A 15577-nucleotide genomic window follows, 5' to 3' on the forward strand; every position below is an offset into this window, starting at 1 on the left:
AATCCAAAATAAGTATGGGAGTAATTCAAGGAAACATTTTGAGGGAAGTAAAAACTGTCTTAATATAGTCTTAATAGATAGAACTTTAAAGGGACATGAAACCCAAAAAAATTCCTTCATGATTCGGATAGAGAATACAATTTTATACAACATTCTACTTTACTTCTATTATCTAATCTGTTTTATTCTCTTGGTATCATTTGTTGAAGGAGCAGCAGTGCACTACTGGTTTCTAACTGAACACATGTGTGAGCCAATGACAATCAGTTTATATATGCAGCCACCAATCAACAGCTAGAATCTAGGTTCTCTGCTGCACATGAACTTTCCTAGATAAACATGTCAGCAAAGGATAACAAGAGAAAGAAGCAAATTAAATAATAAAAGTAAATTGGAAAGTTGTTTGAAATGGTATTCTCTATCTGAATCATGAAAGAAAAACTTTGGGTCTCATGTCCCTTTAAGTTTATCAGTCTGTGCCTTAAAGGTTGCTAGTTTCAGTTCTGTAGAAAATATGTTGTTACCAGAAAGGGGGAAGATATTTTTGGGTAAATACAAAGTGTGTTATAAAGACTATGATTAAAGGTTTCATGACTAAAACATCATAAAATTATTATTTAAATTTGCTTTTATGGCAGATAAAATTGAACTCTTATTTGACTTTGAAATCCTAAATAATTCTGCATTAAGAGCTTGGCTGTTGTATGTGGCATTTGAGCTGTAGCAGGGGCGGGTAAAGTTTTCATTTGTTCATTACTCTGGTTACCATGACTACTGCAGTACCCTCATTTTCCCACATCCTCATCACCTGCACAGCAAAATATTGAAAGGCAAACTGGCTATTTTGTACCTCTAGATTATAAATTGTCACAAGCAGTTTCCATGATGACCTATATCAAATACACACACACAGAAGCAGTCTAATATGAGAGCTCAGAGCATATTATCTGAGATCATGTTTTAACCATATAAGAAACTAATACAACACAACAATATTGGAACTGAATTATCCCTTAAAGTAATATGGAAGTAAAATGAAGATTTCATAATCCCAGTTTATATCTGTTATCAAATGTATATATAGACAAAGTAGCATACCCCTCCAACAAGTGTAGGTGTAAGTTTTTGGTTGCATTCACAGAACTAAAGTGGCTGGAAAGGTATATTGCTGGCTATAAGTGACCAGAATAAACTTTAAACATCTGTATATTATATATACAGTAAGTGGGTGGTGCACATAAAATGGAACATAACAAATGACCAGAATGAACTGCTAATATCTGTATCTTATGTATACAATAAGTGGGCAGTGCACATAAAATAGGGCAAAAAAGAAATTGACAAAACTGTAGACCCAGATATAGGAGTGAGCGCACAAAATATTAATTAGTACACAACACACGAATGTCCATAAAGAGCTGCAAAGTTCACTATATATAAAGAGAATAATGAGAAAAGTACTCTAAACGAACAAGAGGATCCCACGGAACTCTCTCTTGGTAGTCTACTTACAGACTGATACCTCAATCGTATGAGGTAAGTGTGGGGCGAAGATGTATGGATTCAGTTACATCCATCAACAACTGTGTCTCCTTGTATTGCTTCTAGTTGCAGGGATTTCCTGCTTGGTTCCTGTCCTCTTGTTTTGAAACGTTAGGAACTCCACCGGTCTTGGACTCTGTATGTACTTTCCCACTCAGGATACACAGGATACACAGTAACGTAGAGATGGATACACAGAAAACAAAAGAGAAGGAGAGAAGAACGCAAACAAGTGTAACTCTGTTTTAATTAGGCAAAATATAAAACAAGATTAAAAACACTTACAATCTGTAACCTCAATGAGATGAGGTAACAAAATCGCCGTGTTGCTAACAGAGTAGCTATGATGCCTTGTATACAGACTGCCCTGGCCGGTTGCAGTTTTTCGGCAGAGCGTTTGGAAATATTCAAAGAGTTAATTCCGGCAATCTGGAAAAGTGTACTCCTTAGTGCACGAGCACCAGATGTGTTTCGAAGGTATATTAAATGTCCACCTTCTTCATCAGAGGTAAAGTGCCGGAATGAAGACCGCTGCGTCATTTAAAATTAGACGCTGACACGCCCCTTGTGCTGATCACACTCTGATTGGCCGAGTGTATATACACCCACCAGTGCTTCCAACATGGGGGCGGGGGGGAAAGCTCTTCTCAACTTGAAAGCGAACTAATCGCCTATATGTCAAAACGACAAGGAAGTCTTTGAAGTATGCTCCATTTAATTACATATATCGTAATATGAGCATGAAAAGACTATTTTAAGATGATTACTTTGATTTAAAAAGCCATATTTAAAAAGCCTAATTCATATAAAACATAATGAACATATGTTTTGTTTAGAAAGTGAGCTGATACCGAATAAGATAATTATCTAATAGTTCAGTTCAGGACTTATTAAGAAACATATAACTGTGCCCATTAATTAGATAATGAGAACAAAAAGAAAGTTGAAAGATTTGAAAAACATGTTGAATCAAATAAACTTAATACATTTCTAAGAGATCTACAAGAACACAAACAGGATGTCACTGATAATGACAATCAAGAAAATCTCATTAATATGGAGGGAGGTGATATAGAGTGGGAAGAGATCCCAGACACTCCAGTAGAGGACGCCCATTTTTTAGATTGGGCTACAATAGATTCAGCTGACTATGCGACAAATAGAAGCTTTAGTGCATTATGTACCAATAAGAAACGTAATGAGAAACCAATGCAAAATAATAAAAAAAACAAAAGTATCTACCATTCATTTGAATGGAAAAAGTAAAAAACAACCAACAAATTTTTATAAACCACAGGAGAAATCCATGAGAAGTTCAAATTCTAATAGATTTTATGATGAAATAGAACGATTTAAGAAAGCACATTATAAGTGGCAAAAGGGGAAACATAACTATTGACAAAATAGTTATTCATATAACTATCATAATACCCATTATAATAAATTCTACAGAAACAACAGGGATATTTTAGAATTGAGCCCATTTCAAAATGGTCACAGAACGACCAACTATCAGAAACCGCAAGAATGGTTAGGAACCCAAGAGTGGAGGGGAAAAGAGACAAAAAGAAGACTAGGAGGGGATGTAGAGGAGGAATTAGATCTAGAAAGAAAAAAGAGAAGACCAACAGGACCAGTCCGAATAGAGAACTAATGAAAACTTTCAATTTGTCAAAAAAGAACTCTTACAAAACAGGAGGAAGATTTACTTAAGAAAGGACTTTCCTTTGCCCCCACCAGAGGTCCAAATTCATTCACTTTGTGGATTGGAACAAATATATCTGCAAACTAACACTACATAAGAATTTTAAAAAGAATGAAGACCCTCTAGTGGATGGAAATGAAATCAACACTACAGATGTGGATAATATCCAAGATGTAGAAACTCTAACATTTTTAGAGAACTTGTTAGTAGAAAATGAACATCCAGATAATATAAGAACATGTTAACCTATGATCAACATACCTCCTATAAACCCAACTCAGTCTTCTACCCAGTTCAATCCAAGGGACATTCTAAACCGGTGTTTAATAACCTTGTACAGGAGGATTTTAATAAAATGTGTCAATCATATAAAATTAAAAGAGATAATCTTTCTAAAAAAGATAAGGATTTATTGAAGGAAATTAAGAAAGATCAGGAGATTGTGATAAGAGAGGCAGACAAGGGAGGAGGGATAGTCGTGCAAGACAGAAAGGATTATGTGACTGAAGCTTACAGGCTATTGGGAGGTATAGAAGTATATAGGAAATTAACCAAGAACCCTACATCTGAATACCTCCATGTATATAATTAATCTTCTAGATGATGCTAAAAATTCAGAAGTACTTAACGAAAATGAGTTAAATGTATCACAGACCCCACCATAGCTATCCTTTACCATCTCCAGAAGATGCACAAAGACCCTACTAATCCACCGGGTAGGCCCATTGTTTCTGGTATGGACTCTCTCACAACCAAATTATCTGAGTTCGTAGACAACTACCTACAACCCATTGCCCCCACATTACAATCTTATATAAGAGACACAATGGACATCATCAATAAAGTCTCAAATATTAAATTGGAAAAAGACTTTCAGTGGGTTACTATGGATGTCAGCAGTTTATATACCTGCATCCCACATGAACAGGGAATCCAAGCAGTTGATTTTTGGTTTAAAGAAAGAACCACATTACCCCTGAGCAAACAAGAGTTCCTCCTTTCATCCATCAAGTACATATGGAGCATAACTATTTTCTCTTTGAAAAACAATTTTTTCTCCAAATTAGTGGCACAGCAATGGGCACATGCTTTGCCCCCTAGTTATGCCAATATGTACATGGGCTACTGGAAGGAAAAGACCATCTGGAACAATAACCCCTTTAAATCATACATTATATTCTGGGGAAGGTTTTTTGTTGATATTGTACTAATCTGGAATGGAAGTCAAGAGGCATTAGTAGATTTCCTCAAATATGTGAATACTAATGACAAAAGCCTACTATTCACCTATCAAAGCAGTTACAAAGAAATTGAATTTCTGGACCTCATTCTAACACATGATCAGGATATTATCATCACTAAACTATACAAGAAGGACACATATAGAAAGGGCTATCTTCATGCCAAAAGCTGTCATCATCCGAATTGGATAAAAAAACAGCCCGTTCGGACAGTTCCAGTGGATTTGCAGGAACTGCAAGAAAATTGAACATTTTGAGAAAGAGTCCATCTCACTAACCAATCGCTTTCTTGAACAGGGCTATCAAGAAAAAAACATTAAGGAAGCGTACACCAAAGCAAAATCCTGCAATAGAAAAGATCTATTACAAGTAAAGAAAGGTAAACAGAATAATAAACACAATGGGACTAATTTTGTTACAACCTACAATAAAGGGGCTAGAGAAATTAAATCCATCATAAAAAAACACTGGCATGTATTAGAACAAGATCAATTACTTAGGGGTCTAGTTGATAGTGGCCCTCAAATTATTTTTCAAAAAAATAAAAACTTTGAAAATGTACTGGCCCCTAGCCAGCTTAAAGAAGCTGGTGAAAAAAAAACTGGCTTCAAGCACAGAGTGCTGGTTTTTAAAAATGTAATAGGGCAAATTCTGTGGCATGCGGACATCACTATGACAAAAAAACAACAAATAAAGTTTGTGATGTTAACACTTTATTCAATTGCAAAACAGACTTTGTTGTTTATATGGTACAATGCAGCTGTAAATATCAATATATATGACGAATAACGCGTTCATATAAAGTAAGACTGCTGGAACATATTACTAACATTAAACAAGGTCTTAAATCTCATAACCTCTCACTCCACTATAGGAACTTTCATAATCAGGATCCCCTTTGTCTAAGAGGGACAATACTAGAAAGTGTAAAACAAAGGAAAAGAGGGGAAGCAGGACCCTTGATCTGAGACGTAGGGAGTCTTATTGGATACATAAAATGGAGACTCTTATTCCTTATGGGCTCAACAAGGATATAGACCTTGCAGCTTTTCTCATATAATTAATAGATTTGTCCTTTTCATGGTGTGGTAAAGGGGAGAGAAGAAAGGTACCATGTTTTTTAACTGATTTTGTACTTTCTTCACTATTCAGTACTCTCTCTTTCCATTCAGGGTAAACTTGAACTGAGAGCCAATGTAGGTGACCATGAATAGGATGTTTTTTATATTCCACACATAGGAGAATTCGTTCGTCCTCCCTTTTCAATAGTAGCAAGTGTTGTCCATTTCTATATTGATAATGTTGTCTATTTTCATTTTTATACCTACACCCCCTCTAGCATTGAAAACTTTTACTCACACTCAATTTTTATTCTACTATTCTCCATTATATGAAAAATATGAAAAATTATGCTTTTTTCTATTTTTAATATATATGTTTTTTTACTTGCTAGATTATATGCAATTTACCAAAACTATGTGTTTTTTATACGCATCTCAACATGGGGATAGTATAAGAACCAGTTTCATGTCATTGATCTTAACTCCTAGCATTTGCAATGATCGAAGAGTTAATAGGCTATTGCATAATCAGCTGAATCTATTGTAGCCCATTCCAAAAAAATGGGTGCCCTCTACTGGAGTGTCTGGGATTTCTTCCCACTCTGTAATACCTCCCTCCATATTAATGAGATTTCCTTTATTGTCATTATCAGTGACATCCTGTTTGTGTTCTTGTAGATCTCTTAGAAATTTATTAAGTTTATTTGATTCAACATGTTTTTCAAATCTTTCAACTTTCTTTTCGTTCTCATTATCTAATTAATGGGCGCAGTTATATGTTTCTTAATAAGTCCTGAACTAAACTATTACATAATTCTCTTATTCAGTATCAGCTCACTTTCTAAACAAATCATTTGTTCATTATGTTTTATATGAATAAGGCTTTTTAAATATGGCTTTTTAAATCAAAGTAATCATCTAAAAATAGTCTTTTCATGCTCATATTACGATATATGTATTAAATGGAGCATACTTCAAAGACTACCTTGTCGTTTTGACATATAGGCGATTAGTTTGCTTTCAAGTTGAGAAGAGCTTCCCCCCCCCGCCCCCATGTTGGAAGCACTGGTGAGTGTATATACAATCGACCAATCAGAGTGTGATCAGCACAAGGGGTGTGTCAGCATCTAATTTTAAATGGTGCAGCGGTCTTCATTCCGGCAATTTACCTCTGATAAAGGTGGACATTTAATATACCTTTGAAACGCGTCAGGTGCTCGTGTAATAAGGAGTACACTTTTCCAGATTGCCGGAATTAACATCATAGCTACAGTTTTAGCAACACTGCGATTTAGTTACCTCATCTCATTGAGGTTAAAGATTGTAAGTGTTTTTAATCTTGTTTTATATTTTGCCTAATTAAAACAGAGTTACACTATTTTGCATCCTCCTCTTTTGTTTTCTGTGTATCCATCTCTACGTTACTGTGTATCCTGTGTATCCTGAGTGGGAAAGTACATACAGAGTCCACGACCGGTGGAGTTCCTAACGTTTCGAAACAAGAGGACAGGAACCAAGCAGGAAATCCCCGCAACTAGAAGCAATACAAGGAGACACAGTTGTCGACAGATGTAACTGAATCCATACATCTTCGCCCCACACTTACCTCATACGATTGAGGTATCAGTCTGTAAGTAGACTACCAAGAGGGAATTCCGTGGGATCCTCTTGTTCGTTTAGAGTACTTTTCTCATTATTCTCTTTATATATAGTGAACTTTGCAGCTCTTTATGGACATTCGTGTGTTGTGTACTAATTAATATTTTGTGCGCTCACTTCTATATCTGGGTCCCCATACTATTACCATCACTTGAGTACCAAAGTTAATTTAATATAATATATACAGAGATCAAGCCTATTATATATTTTTGATCCAGTTTCAGTCTCAGTATAGTACGCTTAGAACTTTAAGTGATCTGTGCAATGTCAATTATTTTGTGCACTGACCCCTCCATCTGGGTTTTCAGGTGTTTTCCTACATTTATAAGACACAAGTATTTTTGAGGTTTTACATTCTACACCTCCATTCATTTTACATAACAATATATAATATAAATTATCATTATTAAGTGATTATCCATTGCCAGTTACCTAGTGCTGAATACAAACCAGCTCCTTCTTTTTAATATATATATATATATATATATATATATATAAACTTTGTTACAAACATTGTTGCAAACACTGATTCCATCTAGTGCTCAAGACATGCATATTCCTAAGCCTACTTCACACAAAAAGGAGTTTCCACAAAGGATACCAAAAGAAAGATGCCAAAGTGATTATAGGGGTAAAGTGGAAAGTTTTTAGAAATTGTTAACTCTCTGAATTTTGGGGTGTTTCATTTTGACTGCCATGTAGCTTCAATCTGTATTCTAATTTGTTCAAGAATTATCGATTAAAGCGAGTAAAACTGTTGGAGACCAATTTTTTAGCCACTTATTAACAAGATCTAAAGCTATTGCTTTTCTGTAATTTACTTCTGGCTGATTAAATATTATAAAAATTCCAATTCCAAGGAACAGTTTCCCAAGGTTTAATTGAGGCAACATGAAAATGTGCACATATTTATAGAGTCTGCCAAAAAGGTTAAAAACCAATCCATTTTAGAATCAGAAAAACAAAGCTCAAAATACAGAGATCTTCTAAATGCAATAAATTAACAGAAGTTATGGATAGACTCCATTTGTAGCCATCTGCTCTATTTTTTCACAAACTAATCATTTAATTTATACTACTGTCCTGTTTTGTAGAGTTAATTGCATTTAACAGATTGCCATCATTTAGCATGAACAATTTGTATTTTTTAACTGTTTTCTATTCCTAAAATAACACATACTAATTGATTTTTTTAGTGAAAATGTATTAGATGACTTTTTCCAAATGATTTTGTTTGCCAATAAGCAGAAACTCATGATACTGGTGGAAAGTATTGTTAGCAGAAGAGATGATAACATTATATAACCAGTCAGTCACTATCTCATGACATATGTTTATTTGAAGTCATAAGAAAGGTGAGAGATTCATATTGTTTTTGTATATATCATTTTATATTAAAGATGAGATCAATTGTGAAGTTCTGGTCTCAAAACATGAATATTTTGTTTCCTTGGTTTTGCACGTGCACAAATTAAAAAAAGTTATACATTCAAATGCCTCTTACCAACTTTAGCCCCCCAAAACTGCCTTGTGCAGTTGGTTTTTTTTTTAAAGCTATATCTGATCTCTGGTTAATTTTCTGAGCGCTAATTGCTACCACTAACTACTAAATGAAAGCAAGTGGGGTTTTTTTTTCCATAAAAACTCAATTTCTCTTGAATATTCCAGCCCTAAATTTATATAGGTACTCATAAATTTATATAGGTACTCATAAATTTATATAGGTACTCATAAATGTTGGGCCAATATCACTAAGAGCATAAAATTATTTTATTTTCTTGCTAAATGCAAAATCACTATTATCTGGGCTATAAAGGCCAAACTTCGCCTCATCCTTGATTTAACCCTATTTGAAAAAAGGGTTTTCTAAAAGTGTAAATCTTAAAGGGACATTACGGTCAAAATTTAAATGCACATAGATGAATTACATCTTTGAATAGAAACATATGTGCAATATACATGTGTTGTCAAACATGCTTCAATAAAAAGTTATCAGTGTTTTAGTGTTAACATTATCCTCTGCTTGTGCATGCAGCTGGATATTCTCAGTGCACCAGAATTTTAAATATTGCAGCTGCTCAGAGCACCAGTGGAGCTTGTATCATGTTAGCAATTAACAAATGGATTCATTACAACAGGCTCTCTGACTACGTTTTAAAGTGCTGGTGCATGGTGCATACTTAAAGGGACAGTCAACTCAAAAAAATGTATTGTTTAAAAATATAGATAATCCCTTTATTACCCATTTCCCAGTTTTGCACAGAAAGCATTGTTATATTAATACACTTTTTACCTCTGTGATAACCTTGTATCTAAGCCTCCTCTGACAGCCCCCTGATGGCCTGATCACATGACTTTTTATTTATTATCTATTGACTTGCATTTAAGCCAATTAGTGCTGTGTTGTGCACAACCCACGGGCGTGAGCACAATGTTATCTACATGGCCCACATGAATTAGCAGTCTCTTGTTGTGAAAAGCTAATAAAAAGCATGTGATAAGAGGCTGTCTGTAGTGGCTTAGAAACAGGCAGAAATTTACAGGTTTAAAGGTTATAAAGTATAACAATGTTGGTTCTGCAAAGCTGGAGAATGGGAAGTAAAAGCATTATCTATCTTATTAAACAATAACAATATTTGTGTTGACTGTCCCTTTAAATACACATTTGAAACAGCTATTGCTTTTATTAGAAGCATTTTTGCTAATACATGTATATTAGAAAAATGATTCTATTTAAAACTGAAATGCATCATGCAAATTCGAATTTAGGCTGGAATGCCCCTTTAAGCAATATCAGAATTTAGAATAGGTAATCATCCATAAAAATAATTGGCTTTAAATATACTTTTTCTTATTTGTCTTCCACAGATTATTATTACTCTTTACATGTTATTGAGTATATAATAGTGAGGAGAAAGGAAAAAAATATTAATTTATATTGCAATATAACAGTACATATACACAGCACCTTACCAACTCTTAATCTCATGTGCACATCTGGGGTAGGGTAACTGCTTCCACCATGCCATCATGATTAAGGGTGAGTGAACTTGAAACGTCGCCTGTTATTTGGACCCCAATTTTCCAATAAAATTTTGTGAAAATCCCATGGTGCTGTGGGAACTCTTTTGGACTTAATTTAGATTGCCCCATGTCTCTCAAGCATATAATTACCAAACATGTATATGCTGTCTGAATCCCCATTGGTAGAACAGCTAATAAATATGAAACATGTCCATAGTATGCACAAGTACGCTGTTTTCATGTCTGAATAAGAAACAAAATGTTATGATTTAGTTATCAGGGTTTAAGAAGCCCCAGACCCAATTCAACTCAATAAACTGATTTCCTAACAGTACATATCTTAGCGCATATTAAATTCCCCAAGAAATCCTTGTCCATGGGATTTATCCATCCTCTTAATTATTTGATTTCAGTAAATGTCCTCCTAGCACAGCAGGTCTTTGAACAGGTAGTGCTAGTTAGTTAGAATGAAAAACGGGTAAATAAGAATGTCCCATGTCTGCTGAACCCTGCACAAGTTTCAGGGCAGAATTAAAAAACATGTAATATATTAGTTATCTGGGTAAACTATCCCTCAGATCTTATGTAACCCTATAAACTATATACTCCCTTAAGGAATATAACATTTCACAAGAGATATTCATCAAGAATGCTTAAAGGGACATGCTAGCCTACATGCTTCAGACAGAGCATATAATTTGAAATAACTTTCCAATTTAATTCTATTATCTAATTTGCTTATTCTCCTCAGGGGCAGCAATGCATTACTGGGAGCTAGTTGCCGATTGCTTGCTGCACATTTGTGTTTCTTCCTATTAGCTCACTTATTGTGTTCAGCAATGTCCCAGTCATGCATTGCTGTTCCTTCAACGGAGGATACCAAGAGAATAAAACAAATTTGATAATAAAAGTAAAATTAAATGCTGTGTCTGAACCATGAAATAAAATGTTTAGGTGTTATGTCCCTTTAACCAGAATCTGGCTTCAAATATCACTGTTCTATATATTTTTGATAAAATTCTCAGATTCTTGCTAGGAAAAAAAGACAAAAGGACTAAATAAAAATGTACAGTGTCTCCTGGGAACATAGATACATAATCTATATATATATGTATATATATATATATATATATATATATATATTATTATACTTTATTTATGAAACGCCATCATATTCCGCAGCGCAGTCCATGGATACAGTTCATGTAAATAAAACAATATAAAACTTCTAAGACACAGGACAAAATTTACAAACACATACAGGAAGAATTGAGGGCCCTATTGCAATATGACATATGTCTGCTCTCACTTATGGCAATCTCATGACAGGGCTAGTCTATCCCACATAACTAATTTAATCCCATAAACATATACACATTTACAAATGTGAATAACTTAAAGGGATACTAAATCTATTTATTTTTTTCTTTCATGATTCGGATAGAGCATGCAATTTTAAGCAACTTTTTAATTTACTCCTATTATCAATTGTTCTTTGTTCTCTTGCTATCTTGCATCTAAGCTAAGGAGCCAGCCAATTTTGGTTCAGTACCCTGGACAGCACTTGTTTAATGGTGGATGCATTTATCCACCAACCATCAAGAACAACCCAGGTTGTTCACCAAAAATGGGCCGGCATCTAAACGTACATTCTTGCTTTTCAAATAAAGATATCAAGAGAATTAAGAAAAAATGATAATAGGAGTAAATTAGAAAGTTGCTTAAATTGAATGCTCTATCTGAATCATGAAAGAAAAAAAATTGGGTTCAGTGTCCCTTTAAGGAATATAAAATTGAACAGAAGTTCCTAAAGGTTTTTATGGTTTGATTTAGTTGCCTAATAAGCCTAAAAAAAATCAGCATTCTGATTTCAGATTTGAACTAGATTTTTAAGAACTAGTAGCAGATAGAAACATACCCCATGTCTCTTGAACACACATACTAAAAATGTATTTGCTTTCTTAACTCCATTTTTGCCACAACCCATACATTTGCAACATGCAAAAGCCTGTGCAAATATGGCATTTAACAACAGAAATTAAAAATGCCATTCTTTAGTAACTCTAGTAATAAACTATCCCACAAACCAAACTGATAGTATAATATTCCTAAAATTGCACACCTTAACCCCTTATACTGTATGTGTAATAGAGTGGGTCTTGCTGACATAGATAGCATTTATTTTTGCTGCAAGTTTGCAAATGAATTGCTAGTCTTGCTAGACTTGCCAAGCTTTAAAAGTTTGCTGCACATTTGTTGCAAGTCTGCATTGAAAGTCTCCAGAATAGACTTAGCAGTACAGGGTAATGAATACAGCGCCAAAAAAGGCCAAGGGACTATAGAGAAGTATACTATATATGAGATTTAATATATAAAAAATGATAAAACAAATGATATATGTAGACAGTGGAGTAATCTGAACTGATAGAAAATGGTCAGGGAAATTATGCAAAAACCCCAGTGATAAGTATACAATAAAAAATGATAGTTAAAAACTAGCAGTGACAGCTAGCAGTAAAAATCATTGAAATAGTAAAAAGTCAAAACGGCTAACAGTCATGGATCCATGAATAGTAATAGTAATAATGGTATTTCATAAGTTAATAGATAAAGGTGTTTTTGTACTCCAAAAATAAATGATGTGGGAGTGAGTGTGATGTGCATTGTGATTACCAAACAATACAAAGGTAAAACAATAAATAAAAATAAATAAAAACAGTAAAAGGCAAATGTGCTATAAAAGGCTCAAATGTGCTGATGGCACTGCAGTGCAAAAATGCAGAAAAAGAGGTGAAAAAATATGAAAAATTATGCAAACAAATGAAATGAAGTGTCACAATAAAGTGAAATGGTAAATGATGAAGTTAATAAAAAACAATGCAAGAATAAAAATGCAAAATGATGTCCAACAAATGTTAGTGATGAACGAAAAAAAATAAAAAAATTTACTTTGTAATCCAAATGAGTGAAAAAATAAAGTCACATGAAAAAACCTTGGATCCTGATGATGGAAGTTCCCAGTTGGTTTCTGACGACGATCAGCTGTTCATCCAATGTCCTAGTTATGTTCCTGTAACCAAAGTTTAAAACATAGCGTAACAGATCCTAAAAACAATAAATTCTTTGAAAAAGTGCTTACCAATGGGTCTACGCGTTTCGGCCCTCAGTGGAACTTTATCAAGACTTTATCTATTAATTTATGAAATACCATTATTACTATTACTATTCATGGATCCATGACTGTTAGCCGTTTTGACTTTTTACTGTTTAAATTATTTTTACTGCTAGCTGTCACTGCTAGTTTTTACCTATCATTTTTTATTGTATACCTATCACTGGGGTTTTTGCATCATTTCCCTGACCATTTTCTATCAGTTCAGATTACTCCACTGTCTACATATATCATTTGTTTTATCAGTTTTTATATATTAAATCTCATATATAGTATAGTTCTCTGCAGTGTTTATATTTATCCCTTGGCCTTTTTTTGGTGCTGTATTCATTACCCTGTACTGCTATTCTCTCTCTCTTGGGGGTTGATTAGACCCTCTATTTGTTTACAGCTTAGGGATTATCTTAGCGCTTGGTTACTACATCCCACTTTCTCCCGAATAGACTTGCCTTGCAAATTTGCTTCAAGTCTGCCACAATTGTGTATAGCATGCTTTTTTTCTGTAAAAATTGCAAAGGAATTGCTAAACTCTTGCTAGACTTGGCAAGTTTCAAAAGTTTGCTGCACATTTGTTGCAAGTCTGCGTAGAAAGTCTTCAGAATAGATTTGCTTTACTAATTTGCTGCAAGTTTACTACAATTGCATATTTTGGGCTAGATTACAAGTGGCACCCTATTTTTGTGCATTAATGTGCATATTTGTGCATACTGTAAGTTGGAAGCAAATGTGAACGCAAGAGTGCAACTGTGATTTATGCTCGTCGGGTTAGCGTGACTTCAGAGCTCTGATTAACGGTTACCCTTGACTAAATAGTTGCAAAATACACATCAAAAACATATGTAACAGTACAGTTACATTCATATTAACACTGTATGCGAAAAAGTATTGCATAAAAATATTGCATTACAAAGTTATAAGAGAGCAAAAATATGAGATGTCTCAATGCAATCCTGCACTCGTGCTTGCGCTAACTGGCGGCTGTTATATTTTTTTGGGTTTAAAATCAGGCTTCAATAAAGTCTAGGGGGGTATATGAACCTGCATTCGCAACTTCACAAAGTATTTTTTTATGAGCAAGGATGCAACCGCGAGAGCACAAAATGGTTACTTGCAACCTGTAATAAGTGCACAACTGGGTGCACAACAGTGCCCTTTATGTTTCCCCTACATAAATTAAATTTTAGTACCTGAAAATTCACTCTTCCTTGATTTTACATATTTATTGATTTGAAAATACTAATTATCAAAGTGATCAATTATTTTAGCTACATTACTAAAGTAAACTTTCAATTGATTATACTTACATTTAAGTCATAATGGTCCATAGGGGTCGGAGCCCCATCTTTTCAGATCCACCTGAAACAGAAGTTAAGATGCAGCAGTTATAAGGTGGCGGACTGAAATCATCCTGATCTGATTGTGCTGATTGACGGCCCCTGCTCGCGGCCGATTGGCCACCAGTGAGCACGGGGTGGCATTGCTCAAGCATTTTACCAGAAATGTTTGTGCACTGTTAAATGCCAACAGTGTATTCTGTCGGCATTTAGCGAGGTCGAGCGGACATGATTCACACCTTCAGGAATTATTTCAACTTATATTAAAACATATTATATAACATAATAAATTATTAAACAATCAATTTTACTATTCACCATTTGAAAGGCAGCAGACAAAATATTTATTATGTAGCAAAGGGCCACAATCCTGGAATATATTCAAGAGAATCATTGTCAATATTTTTTTCTGAATTTCTTCTATCTCTATGCTGCTGGGATGAGAGAGAAGACAGTTGTTTGGGAGGGATCAGGGGGTGGGAAGTGTCAGGTGGGAGGCTAATCTCTACACTAAAGCTAAAATTAACCTTACAAGCTACCTAATTAACCACTTCACTGCCAGGAATAATAGAAGTGTGGTGCGCAGCTGCAATTAGTGTCCTTCAAATTACCAAAAATGAATGGCAAAGCCATATATGTCTGCTATTTCTGAACAAATGGGATCCCAGAGAAGCTTTTACAACCATTTGTACCATGATTGTACAAGTTGTATGTAAATAATTTCAGTGAAAAACCCAAAGGTTGTGAAAAAATTTTCAATTTTTTTTAATTGCATTTGGCAGTGAAATCATGGCATGAAATATACCAAAATTGGCCCAGATGAATACCTTGGGTTGTCT

This window comes from Bombina bombina, chromosome 3, assembly GCF_027579735.1.
Source record: "Bombina bombina isolate aBomBom1 chromosome 3, aBomBom1.pri, whole genome shotgun sequence".
Lineage (NCBI taxonomy): Eukaryota > Metazoa > Chordata > Amphibia > Anura > Bombinatoridae > Bombina > Bombina bombina.